Genomic DNA, 14621 nt, shown 5'->3' with positions numbered 1-14621 from the left:
CTAGGGTTTCACACAACCTCTCAACATAACAATACCACAGTCTCTGTTTAGGCAAAACTGGGGGAAAAAAATCTCAGAATTTCCTCTAAAGTTACAAGCAAGACAAGGATGAATCCTCTCTCCTCAAGTTCAATATAATGTTTGAAATCTTAGCTAAAACAAAGAGAGGAGTGTGGTGGTTTGAATAGGTTTGCCCCATAGATGTATGAGTATGACTACTTGGCCCATAGGGAGTATCACTATTAGGAGGTGTGGCCTTATTGGAGTAGGTATGGCCTTATGGAGGAAGTATGTCACTGTGGAGCAGGCTTTGAGGTCTCTCATATATACTCAAGCTCTACACAGTTTAAGTAAGTCTCTCTGGTTCCTCTGGATTAAGATGTAGAACTCTCAGCTCCTCCAGTACCAAGTCTGCCTGCATGCTGCCATGCTTCCTAACGTGATGATCATGGTCTAAACCTCTGAAACTCTAATCTAACCCAAATTATATGTTGTCCTTTATAAGAGTTAAATGGCTGAGAAGCACCTGAAAAAATGTTCAACATCCTTAATCATCAGGGAAATGCAAATCAAAACAACCTTGAGATTCCACCTCACACCAGTCAGAATGGCTAAGATCAAAAATTCAGGTGACAGCAGATGCTGGCAAGGATGTGGAGAAAGAGGAAAACTCCTCCATTGCTGGTGGGATTGCAAGCTTGTACAACCACTCTGAAAGTCAGTCTGGAGGTTCCTCAGAAAATTGGACATAATATAACCAGAAGATCCAGCAATACCTCTCCTGGGCTTATACCCAGAAGATGTTCCAACTGGTAATAAGACACATGCTCGACTATGTTCATAGAAGCCTTATTTATAATAGCCAGAAGCTGGAAAGAAGCAGATGTCCCTCAACAGAAGAATAGATACAGAAAATGTGGCGCATTAACACAATGGAGTACTACTCAGGTATTAAAAACAATTAATTTATGAAATTCTTGGACAAATGTATGTATCTGGAGGATATCATCCTGAGTGAGGTAACCCAATCACAAAAGAAGTCATTAGATATGCACTCACTGATAAGTGCATATTAGCCCAGAAACATAAAACACCCAAGATACAATTTGCAAAACACAAGAAAATCAAGAAGAGGGAAGACCAATGGGTGGCTACTTCATTCCTCCTTAGAATAGGGAAGAAAATACCCATGAAAGGAGTTACAGAGACAAAGTTTGGAGCTAAGATGAAAGGATGGACTATCCACAGACTACCCCATCCGAGTATCCATTCCATAAACAGCCACCAAACCCAGACACTATTGCATATGCCAGCAAGATTTTGATGAAGGGACCCTGATATTGCTGTTTCACATGAGGCTATGCCAGCACCTGGCAAATACAGAAGTGGATGCTCACAGTCATCTATAGGATGCAACACAGGGCCCCCAATAGAGAAGCTAGAGAAAGCACCCAAGGAGCTGAAGGGATCTGCAACTGTATAGGTGGAACAACAATATGAACTAACCAGTACCCCCAGAGCTCATGTCTCTAGATGCATATGTAGCAAAAGATGGCCTAGTTGGCCACCACTGGGAAGAGAGGCCCCTTGGTATTGCAAACTTTATATGTCCCAGTACTGGGGAATGCCAGGGCCAAGAAGCAGGAATGGGTGGGTAGGGGAGCAGGGCAGGGGAGGGTATAGGAAACTTTCAGGATAGCATTTGAAATTTGAAATATATATAAAGAAAATACCTAATAAAAATTTTACATACAGAAAACAAACATTTCTAGAGAAAAGAGAAAAACATTTGCTAGAAATATTCTGTATAAAGTAAGATATAATAAAAGAAATAATAAATGATTAAAAAAAAAAGAGTTGGATGGTCATGATGTCTCTTTACAGTAATAAAGGCCTAACTAAGACAAGGACAGAAGGAGACAAAGGGGCTAGAGATAGGAAAGGAAATGAAGCCACACTGGGTGGTGGTAGGGTACTCCTTTAATCCCAGGGCTTGGAAGGCAGAAATAGTTGGATCTCTGAGTTTGAGGCCAGCCTATTTTACAAAGTGGGTTGAGATCAGCCAGGGCTAAACAGAGAAACACTGTCTTGAAAAAATAAACATAAATAAACAAAAACAAAAAGAAGTCTAAGTATTTTTATTTACAAATTATATAATTCTATACATGAAAGATGGTACAGACTAAACATGAAAACTCCAATAACTGATAAATACATTCACCAAAGTATCCAGATACAAAATGAATACCCAGTGGTCAGTAACATTCCTTTTGAAGTTCTTTCGCTTATTCTGTCCATTTTTTCCAAAATACACTAGATAACTATCCCATGTAAGAGTCTCTTTCTCATGGCCTTATCATCACAATTTGTTTCTGAGATATGAGACAATAGTGTCTGTGAAGAAGTGTTACCTCATCAAGTCAGGAGGGAAAATGCTGAGTCTACCTTGCTGTACACAACAATGATTGCAGTTTCAAGAAACTCACTCCTTTAAGGAGAAACAGACAGACCATTACTCCTTTGTTGGTTCATTAAGTCTCCAAGTGACACACTGGAGACATTGAATATTCATTTGATCTGCAAATACAGGGCAATGCCTGGCTACTAGTTGATATGAAGTAAATAAATATCAGGTAATGAAATCAATCTTTTGTATTGTAGCTCTTTATATTTTGTCAGATATTTTACAGATTTTTCTTGTTTTCTTTTTCCCCCAAATCCTAAAAGAAGAAAGATATAGTTAACCCCTTTTACAAAAGTAGGAAATCTGCTAACATTGAACTCAATAAGAGGTGAAATGAAAATGCTGATCCAGGTTGGCTAGATGCCAGTATAGAATATTTTCTAATTCCTTCATTTGGCATTTTTTCAAAGATATGTAAATGAAAAACTACTAAGTAATGGGAATGAATTCCAAGTTGATGATCCTAAAACTTTTCTAATTCAAGAAAAAAGCAATTATCCTAAGTGGTAGTACTATAGGCTGCAGCATACTTTGCAAGGTGTGAGAATTCATACATAAATATATAAATGTACATGTTATCTATCCCTGCTACAATAGCTTAAGGTCTCTATGAATACCCAATGGATTCAATAAAAATTCAAATTTGGCCATTCTACAGGCTCCCATGGGCATGATTATAGGCCCTCAGAACTATATAGCAAGCCTCTTCAATATTTTTAGTATGCACGTGCATTGAGTAGTAATGTAACTTTAGTCTCTCTAGTCTGTTTCTTCTTCTGTCCTCTGCACAAAGTCTATTGAAGCAGCTATGACCATCAACATAGCTCTGATATACAATGTGTGTTTCTCAGGAGGCCTATTTGCTTAAGGTTCATCCCACAAAGGTATCTTGAACACTTTCTCTCTGTAACATGATCCCCTCATCTACTATCACAACAGTGAGTACAGAAATCCATTCCCCGACCCTACTGATTTTTCTATATCTACATTGCATCAAAGTCATATTCTATTCTAGGCATAAGTGAGAAGAGGTCTGCTTTCTATGCCTCAGTACAGGGGAACGCCAAGGCCAAGAAGTGGGAGTGGGTAGGTGGGGGAGTAGGGGGGAGGGTATGGGGGACTTTTGGGATAGCATTGGAAATGTAAATGAAGAAAATACCTAATTAAAATAAAATTAAATTAAAATTAAAAAAAAAAAAGAATAAGCCTGGGAAGCATGAGGCTGAAACTTGTGAAGCAAAGGTGATTGGCCAAAACAATAATAAATTCACAGACACTCAGGTAATCACTTGATTCCCAGGAAGATGGGAAGAAATGGCTTACAAAGATCAGCACAGTTTTGAAGAATTGTTCAATGAAGTCATGTAGACTTGTAATAATAATAATGATAAGATAATAGGGGCTATAGATATGGCTCAGTGGTTCAAAATGTTGGCTGCTCTTCTAGAGGACGAGGATCCAAATCCCAGCAACCACATGGCAGCTCACAACTGTCTGTAACACAGGTGCCAGAGGATCTCATATCCTTGCAAATATATGTAGGCCAAATAGCAATGCACAATAAAGTAAATAAATCGGTAAATAATATTAATATTATTACTATTAATGAAGATGATGATGATGTTGATGTATAAACACCAGTCAATTGCTTCTATTGACTCTTATATTGCTACAATTAATTTTCTGGATAGATTCCTGAATTGTGCATAGAAATAGCAATGAGATCATACCCCTTTCTTGAAAAAGTACTCCAGTTGTCTTTCAATGACCATAAAGATAAAGCTCAAACTGCCCCACCTGGGGGTCCATCCCATAATCAGCCACCAAACGCTGACACTATTGCATACTGCATACGCAGGCAAGATTTTGCTGAAAGGACCCTGTCTCATGTGAGGCTTTGCCAGTGCCTGGCAAATACAGAAGTGGATGCTCACAGTCATCTATAAGATGGAATACAGGGCCCACAATGTAGGAGCTAGAGAAAGTACCAAAAGCTGAAGGGGTCTGCAACCCTATAGGTGGGACAACAATATGAACTAACCAGTACCCCCAGAGCTCGTGTCTCTAGCTACATAAGTAGCAGAAGATACTCAGCCATCATTGGGAAGAGAGGCCCCTTGGTCTAGCAAACTTTATATGCCCAAGTACAGGGGAATGCCAGGGCCAAGAAGTGGGAATGAGTGGGTAGGGGTGCAGGATCGGGGGAAGGTATAGGGGACTTCTGGGATAGCGTTGGAAATGTAAGTGAAGAAAATAATATATTTTTTAAAAAAGATAAAACTCTAACACATACAAAGCTAAAACTGTTTCTTATCTTGATCACTGCCTTACTTTCTCAGCGCCATTCCAGACTAAGAGCCAGCAAGGAAATAGAAACTTCAGTTTCACAAAAACATGGAATTGGATTATTCTAGAAAATGAGTCAATATGGAAGTGTCTGAGATTCAACAATGAACACACATGAGATAACACCTGAGCTTTCAATGATTATACCTTAAGTAGAGACCGTTGTATATTTTGTAACATCCAGAAAGGATTGTTTCATGGAATTAGGGCTTGCATTAGGCTGTGATCACAATTTACTGTTTAATTCTGGTAATAGGTAATCATTTTTATAACAGCAACAGAAAACTAAAACAAGAGACAGAGATCAGCAAGAAGGACTCCAGCCCCCTTCCGTAATTTTGGAACTGCCTCTCCTAAGTGACTTTCATCATTTTAAGTTACACAAATCTCAAGACTCAAATTATTTCCAAGTTCTGTTGGATAAAATACCAACTCATACCACTGACCTGTCATTACTCATAAGCATGCAGGCCATGTGTTGGACAGAGCTGGCTACTTTTCCTTGAGTGTTGAGATGCATGTCTTATGATAAACTCTAAGACATCAAAGATAGATTAGACATGCTTCACATAAAAAAGGATTCTGGAAATTATAACAGAGAAAGAACATGGAAACATTTGGCGAGAAAGGAGGTGACACGTCTACAAGTCATGACCTTTAAAATCTTTCATCTCTAAATTCTACTTAAATTATTACTGTAGAACAAAAGCTTATCAACTCCATACAGGCAGAAAGTCTTTAACACAATTTAACATCCCTTTACGATTAAGAATTCTCAATAAATTGAGTACAAAAGAAATACAGTTGAAGCCACCAAAGAGCATAAAAAACCAAACCTACCCCTTGCAACACATTCAGTGATAAAATGGGGAAGGTTGGTGTTTGTTTGTTGTTATTTTCCCCCTTATGAGATCACAGGTAAGGAGTAAAAGAAGGATACCCATTCCCACCATTTCCATTCATCATCATAATATAATCTGGGAAGTCAGTCAAGAAAAAATAAAATAGAATCCACCCATTTGAGAAACTATAAAGTCAACTTGTCCTGGTTTGCAGACAACAAGATATGGAAAATCCTAGTGACTCTACAGTGAACATACAAACAAGTAAAACCAGATATTAGTCAATCTGTGAAAGCTAAGAGAGCACAAAGATACAGTTCTATGTAAAATAGACATAAAAAAATCATAGCATCTCTATGTTCTGGCAACAAACCATCTGAAAGAATAAAAATACAGCCTCACTGATAACAGCCACTCAGATGAAATACATAGCAATAAATTAGTAAGGAAATGGAAAACTGACACACTGCATGTTATAAAATATTGTTGCAAAAAGAAAGCTCACAAATACATGGTCAATTATTCCATGCTTATAAGTAAGATGATTCTATGATACTAACATGCTCATATCACATGAAGCCATTTAGAGATTTAGTACATCCCTATCAATACCAATCATATTTTCCTCAGATATAGAAAACACAATTCTAGAAGTTGCAAGAAACCATGAAAATACAAAGGAAAATGGATAATTTATGTTCAGGGGAACAGAGCTCCAGGTTTCTGAGCTGAAAAAGTTTTGTGGATGGATGCTAGTGGTATTTACATAATGATGGATATATAATTAGTGACACAGAATAACACACATAAAATTGATTTTAAAAAATTGTTCTGGGAAAAGGATTCTGTAGATAAACATGCTATAAAAGCAAGAGAGAGAGAGAAAGAAAGAAAGAAAGAAAGAAAGAAAGAAAGAAAGAAAGAAAGAAAGAAAGAAAGAAAGAAAGAAAGGAAGAAAGAAAGAAAGGAAGAAAGGAAGGAAGGAAGAAACAAAGAAAGGGAGAGAAAGAAAAAACCTGGATATGTTTCTGTCACCTCAGTATTGACAGACAGACATAGCCTGACCTTTCACTGGTCGGTCAGCCAAGCAGAAGCAATGATTCCCTGAACCTATGTGTAATGGGGGGGGGGGGCAAATTTGGGTGCTTGTCCTCACCTTACAGCTTATTTGAGACAGGGCTTCTTGCTCAGCTTTGAAGCACCAGGCTAGCTGGGATGTAATTAAACCTTCGGGCATTCTTCTGTCTCTGCCTAGTAGCTCAGAGTAGGAACACTGAGATTATGAATACACCCCACTTTATAAGACTTCTGGGAATCTGAATTCAGGTCCTTGTCCATCTGTCCCTGTCCTTTTTTTGAATTCTTTTTTACATCAATCAATAGTGAAACTTTATATTCTTCAGCTTGCTTGACAAACATTAGAAATAATATCTTCTGCCTATGTATACACCACATAATGCCACTCACTAAAGTTGATTTGAATTTTGCTTGTATTTTGCCATCCCCCATCCTCACTAAAAGTACATGTGCAACTAAACCTCCTAATCTTCTCCCCATGGAATCATATATATAATTCCAACATTGGAAACAACTTTAATGATCAACTAAATCCAACTTCACTAATATTTATATCTAGTATATTAAATACTAAATTCCAGGCCTTGTTCCAATCATGTTTGTGATCCTCAAAATAAGTCTATAAGTCCACGGTGAGATTGTTACTCACATTTTACAAGAAGTCAAGCACAGGGAACATAAGTAACTACCTAGGAATACACAGTTGACAAGTAGAAGCAGATATCACTGGGCAAGATGTGTGTTTTCAGTGTTGATGCTCAGAATACCCTTGCTAACCACAGCTGCATTCAGAATGCCATTCTGAGATTGGATAGCCATTTCCAAATAAGAGGGGGGGGGTCTAGGGCAGGGGTAGGGGGAGAAGGAGGGGGGAGGGAGATAGAGAAGGAGAGGGAGGGGGAACTGGTGAGGAACAGAAAGGAGACCAGTAAAACAGGGCAGCAGAAGAATTGCAGGAAGAATGTTGTCACAGAACAATCAGAACAATGCTTATTGACTAGTGAACACTCTGCTCCCAGCTTTCAAATCAGAAATTATTTCCTTTCCCCTCTCGCTGTTTCTTGTCCCCATTCATATGGGAAATCCTTAACTTGCTGAATATAAAAAAAATTAAAATCTCTAATATGGTTTCTATTGCACATCCATTTATAGACCTAAATCATTTGTTATTGCTGTTGTTTTTGAAATGAGGCATTCCTTTAGCCTAGTTCGCCTTGAACTTGCAGTCTTTCTCTCTCATCCTTTTGAGTCCTGAAGTTATAGGGATACACCTCTGTGTCTAGCTTCTTAGTCTGCATTAAATGCCAAGCTCGCTCTGTTCAATGCTTCCCTGTTGAAGCATGTAGCCTTAGACATTCAATGTCCTCCATCACCACTAATCTCCAAGATACACAAGTGCACATACTATAACATCTGTCAGTGGTCTCTCCCAGCATTTCACAATCTCCAACCCAATACCTGTGCTCAGTAAATGGTAGTACTACATCCATCCTCCTAGAAATTAGAGAATCCAAGACCATCTGAACTACTCAATGCCTATCTCTGACAGGACAGGACTGTTTCTCACACCTCCTCTTCTAATAGCACTCCAATTTTTGTCCACTAGATCCTCTTTCTTCTGTCCAGGCCTCCTGTTCCTTGTCTATTTTTTCCTCAATCCCAGTGCTTGCAGTCAGTAATTAGCCTTTTTGGGTGTACTGAACTTTGAAACTGTGTCCACACATGGCTACACAGACCCTGGCATTCAGCAGTCAACCCCTGGGGTCCTTGGTGACCTGACAACTAAACATCTGGGAAACTGACTCATCTTGCTTTTCTTTTCATCTACATGACTTGGCATCATGTCGGTACTGCCAGAAGGTCGGGCACAGAGTCCCCCGATGCCGTGACAATTTTCTTCAGGCTTCTTGAAATCATCAAGGGCTTGTATACATGGGTAAGGCTTTTTCAATCAGGGAACAGCTGGTTGCGGTGAGGGATCTAGTTGTTGCACCCACTATTAATTAGTAACATTTCAGAAAGAAAGAACAAGAAGGGAAACATTTACAACTGGGGAAAGCAGTGGACACCATATGTAAAAACTGGGGCAGTGAATGTGCCACAATTGAGGAACTGTCAGGTGAATAACAGAGGCTGATATTCCATGTAGACACGGGGTAAAATCACAAATAGTCATTACAGGAAAAGGAATTTTAGACTTTATCTTTCCAGACAAAAGGGAGGAAATCAGAAAATATTCTTTATTTTTTTTTCTAATAAACTTCTTGTGTATTCTTTACCACTACATGAGAAAAGCATGAAATAAATGGTTGCTAAAGAGTTTCTACCGTTGTGGTAATTGTCAAATGAAGTAAATGGATATGTAGCAAGAGAGTTGCTACTTTGGGATGCTTCAGGGCAGTGACTGCCACACACCGTGGTAGAAGAGAGGTCCCAAGTCAACTACCAACATTTCCTTAAGCAGTGAACCTCAATGGATTGCTCAGCTTGCCTGGAGAGAGGCTAGTGATACTGGAAGGATTTAATGTTAGCAATGACATTTTGTGAGAGAAAAAATTGATGGATCATCCATGTCCAGCATTACAGTTTTCAACATCCCTATAGGGTTGCCCAGTAAGCCAGTGAGCTTCTATTGTTTAGAAGTATTTATGGAGGCAAAGTGGCTTTTTGGGCAGGATACATTAGAAAGGAAACTTATGCACTGGGGGAGGCTTGCAAAGTCCTTGAGCTTCTTATTCGGTCTCCCACCATACATTTTTTTCTGATATTATACTATCATTAAATAATTTACCCCTCCCTTTCTTCCATTAAAAGCTTCCTATATACCCCTTCTTGTGTGCTCTCTCTCTCTCTCTCTCTCTCTCTCTCTCTCTCTCTCTCTCTCTCTCTCAAATGCATTGCCTCTTTTTTAAGTTGTTATTTCAATGCCTAATTTGATAGATCTAACTAATGTTACTCACCTTTATGTCTTCAGAGAAAGAATATTGAACTTCACTGTTGTCCTGGGACTGGAGGAGTGTGCCCAGTCTAGGAAGTTAGAAATGTCTGGCTGAAGAGCACTTTACACTTTTGATAATGCTGAGTGGTGTTCTGACAATGTCTGTTCTTGCTTTTCTAAGAATGTGCCTTTGTAGAATCCCAGAAAGTGTGAGGTACAGGCGCTCTGTGTCCCAGTGATCCATGATGTAGTTAGCCTCACAACTTCTTTTCACAAAATTTGGCCATCCTGTCTACTCACTCGGCCTGCGACGATCCATACAGTTCTGCTTCCCGTGCATGATATCATATATCCCATGGTTTTTCTCAATGAATGCCTTGATGTATCACATGGGTTCTCACGCCATCTCCCTCAGTATATAACAGAGTCCCTTCTTCCATCAATATCTGGAATATTTAAAAATGAAGTTTTCACATCAACGCCTTATTTTATCATTTGTTGCCTCCACTTATACTCAGCAGTAGGTCCACAAATTTTAATTGGCATTTACACAATGCTTAACTGTTAATCAAAGAATTGCATATTTCAACCTGTCTTTCTGGTTCCTTCCACTGGATGTTTTGCATGGGATACTAGCTCTGTCCTAAATTTATTTTATTTGACTATGTGCCCCTTGAGGAGACATAATATTTCTTGTACAGCCTTGTCAGCATAGGGCTATAGTTTTGCTGGACTAGTTCTTTACAAAATTGCTTCAGCGTCTTGATTGTAATAGATTACATTCCAGTTGTAGGAGATAGAGTATTTGTTAAGAAACTGTAACTCTGAGACCACCATTTAGTGTTTAAATATTAAATAAGAAAATCTTTGATCATTCTAGACTGTCGTGTGTTGTGAGAAAGCCACAAATACTGAACAAAGACAAAATAAAGCAAATTTCAAAAGTTACCTCCTTTCTTCAGGTAGTTCACAATCTGTAGCCCCAAGAGAATGTTAATTAGACTGCATAATTAGTGTCATGAAGGAAATATGAAGAATAAGCAAGAGAGGTGAGATTTTTCATTTTCCTGTACCATCTGGGGACAAAGAAAACACAGCTATTGGATATTGCATCATGAACAAAACATTTATTAATAAAGCAATAGTCCCATTCATGGTCCTCTGGGGAAAAACAGACTAAATATGGACTACAAATTCTGACTTCTCTCTGACATAACTCAGGAGGGGGATTTCCTTTCCTCTCTGCAGAATCTTCTGTCCAGTGGTGGGCTATCTCACCACAGACTGTCACTAGAAAGGATTAAGATTCATGGAACATATTCAGTCTTTGATGAGGTGCCACCTGGAGCTGTCAGATTGCATTCCCTTGGGCAATGAGGTGTTGCGTGGAGTTTATTAATCTCGAAAAATAACAACAGAAAAAGTACATAATTACCTCAAGATTCTACCTGGCTGGGGTGAGAGCTGCAGTATACATGCGTAATTTTCCCAGGAATATGACATTCACTGGGGGAAATATAGAAGGTTTTATAGTCATTTTTCAGATGTAAAAAATACCAATGTAAATGGGGACATTTATCTGGTATCGTTTTGCTTTGTTTTGATACAAGGTCTCATTCTACCATCTAGTCTGGCATGGAATTCACTACATAGTATATGCTCCACTTAGCTCAAAGCCATCTTCCTGCCTCGGTGTCAGGTGTTACCATTCCAGGCAGACAGCACCACTCCTGGGTAATGAGGGCTTTTTACAAAAGCAATTTTCTAATCCTTGCAGCATTTTTTTCTGCACTGCAGAACTATATACCTACTTGGATTGAGACTACCCAGGGTAGGATGGTGTTATTTTCTGGACTTACAACATCATCCTTTTGTTGGTTTGTTTTTAATTCTGCCATTATTAATCAATCATAGAAAAATGGCCTAACTCAATAGTCAGGGAGAAGTGCTAAGCCTTAAAAGTTAATTAGGAGCTGGAGAGTTGGTTCAGCAGCTAAGAGCATGCTCTTGAAGAGGATCTGAGTTATGTTGACAGCACTCATGTAGTCTGCCTCACAGTTGCCTGTAACTCTAGCTCCAAGGGATCGAACACTCTCAGATCTTCCTTCTGCACTCGTGTATTCAACCCTCACCCACCAACACTTGCATGGGACTGAAGAGGACCTGGATCTTATCTCATCAAAACCCCTCTGATTCCCCTCTGTGTTCCTTATTTCCTGTTTCTAACCCAGGAAAGACAAAAGCATCTTCTTTCTAGTTCTTCCTTTCACAGTGGATATAAGTCCATGGATTCCATGACATCTGAAGTATGTCTCTTCATGTTACGTCATTCTCCCAAAGCAAGAAAGTAGTGAAGAAGCAATAGCACTGTAGGGAAGAGAGGCAGAGGTAGAAAAGAAGGAAGAAAATCTCTGAGGACTAGCTCCCAGGACTTATTTCCTTATCTGTTGTCCCAAGTAAGCAAGTCTCATTCTTCACATGTGATTGTCAGCCCGTCCCCATTGCAAAGGCTCTGTTTCCATTATCAAATGGAAACAGGAAAACAAAAACAAAAGTCAAGACTAGGAGTCCAGATACTAACACCTGGACAGCACAGCTGCCAGTCATGTTAGTGCAAAGATCGAGGAATGAGACCAAGTTCACTTGCTGAAGATGTGTTTCCTTCCCATGATGCTTGTGAGACATTCACACAAACATGCCTTCCATAGAAAATGACAATTAGGTATAGCAAAATGACATAGCCAGTCCTTAATCCCCATGATGTCAGAAATTTACAATTAAAGAAGAGACTAAAGGAGTGCGGGAGGTAGAGGAAGACAGAGAAGAAAGGAGAATTGGAAGCAGGAAAAGAAAAGGATGAGAAAACAGAAGAGAAAGGAAAGTAGAGAAATAAAAGAAAAACTTTCGAGATAATTCTCTCACTTCTTCTCACTGAATGCAGACTGAGATGAGCGAGTCTATTTGGGGAGCATGGAATCTTCAGGACAAATATCTGTGGTGTGAACTGCTCCTGCTGTGGAACTATCTTTCTATCACTTACAGGCTTTGATTGTTGCTATGGACTGGGTGTGTTGGGAGACAGACACCTCTCATAGACAGCTGCATCTCTGAGCGCATCCTCTGCACCAGGCTCTCTGCCAGGGGCTTTACTGCACTATCTCATTCATGCTATACAATAACCAAGCAAAGGAGGTAATTTTAAGCCTATTTACAGATGAGGAAATGGAGAGCAAGAGAGAGCTGAGGTAATTTGTCCAGGGGCATGTATTTTGTAAGTGACATAGCCAGGATTTAAACCCAACTTGTTTTGCCCCCAAGCTTGTTTCTAAGACACAAAATCCCTTCTCCAAGTCCTCACATCCTACTTGGCCAGGGAAGACATTTACATAAGACTGCAGAGCTTGTGTGGCAGGGGTGTGGATTTGGGGGGGCAGGGATTGTAGGGGATTATTCTGCAAGAATGTACTTCTGTGTGGACATTTTGACTACATTGGATTAAGTCATTCTTTTTTTATAACTACACTCCATAAGGAGAAGGCCACCTTAGTTCATTTCCCAGAACATGGACGTGAGGTTCAGATGATGGGGGCCATGGTGAGGGAGTGTTGGCAGAACTGCTGCTGCTTACATTTCCTGAACATTTGACTTGGACCTAGCCTAGAGATTGAGGAGATGTTGGTGTGCTTCCGAGTTTCCGATGACTGACAAGAAAAGGGATAGGTAGAGCAGACAAACACAAAATCTCTGTAGTTAAGTAGCTTTATCTGAAATCCCCGTGTAGCAGCCTGTGAATCAGCTGGCCTCTTCTAGTAAGCCCCAGGCTCTCTGGCAGGAAAGCATGGCTAAGACAGTTGCTTACTTCATGTGAGTAGAGTTGATGGTTTAAGGCCTAGTGTATATCCATTGTGAAGTGCTTCACTAACACCAACACTTCTTGATTCTTAACACGTGTTCGTTAGTGTTATTAGACATGTAATCTTAGGGATGCGAAGGTCATATTTACATCTTTTGAATTTCGTCTAATGTCTGGCACCTAATGGATTACTGATAGCTATTTCTCAAGTTAGAAGGAGAATTCTGCATTTGCCCTGATTTGAGGATGCTTCCCAGGATCTGGGAAAACTCGGTATAAAGACTGTCACAATTTAGATGACTCATACTAATTGACCATTTTAAACAAACCATATCCTTGGTGCACTCTGACTCATTCCCTCCTCAGGGAAATGCTAAGCAATAGAATTTTGTATTAACTGGCCCCCTTTAACTAAGGAGAGACCCACAGCAGCTCTGTCTGACATGATCACGGAATAGCACTTAAATTCAGCTTCTGTGAACCAAGTATAGGCACTGAGCACTGCTTTCCAGCAGTTTCTCCTTGGGGTTTGTTACCTGGTTTCACGTGAAGATGCTAAATTGGACCCCAATTGGTCAATCCACTGCTGCCTTTCTGTTCCCCCTTTGTCTTCTGGAGGATGTCAGTACCAGTTCAGAAGGATAAATATTGTGAATCGGGACATGAACATGAATTAATATTGCCTCTGAGAGCATACATATAAGAATGCCCCAGGCTGTTTTGGTAAAGCATGTGCCACCATTTGTTATCTGAAGTTTGGCTGACCAAGGCTGTCATGCTGAGAATCTTACATAACCTTGGATTACATTTGTCCTCAAGATTTAGTCATTGTTCTATACTGTCCTGGAGATTGATAGATAATGAATCTAGACTACTAAGAATGGAGGGGAATTACCATTAGCATATCCTCTAGACGTCATTATGGGATTCTCATTGGAGTCAGAAGAGTTATTGCCCATTCCATAAATAAGCTGTGAAATTTGTGTGTAGACATGTGATAATGTTCAGATATATTCAATAACTAGAAGATCAGAGAAGCTGTGAGTCCCAGCCTTACAGAGAAAAATAGGCCTAAAACAGCAGTTACACCAGGGCATTTTT

Source organism: Mus caroli, unplaced genomic scaffold (genome assembly GCF_978045245.1).
Source record: "Mus caroli unplaced genomic scaffold, Mus_caroli_1 scaffold_6, whole genome shotgun sequence".
NCBI classification, from domain to species: domain Eukaryota; kingdom Metazoa; phylum Chordata; class Mammalia; order Rodentia; family Muridae; genus Mus; species Mus caroli.
Note: the sequence above shows the minus strand (reverse complement) of the source record.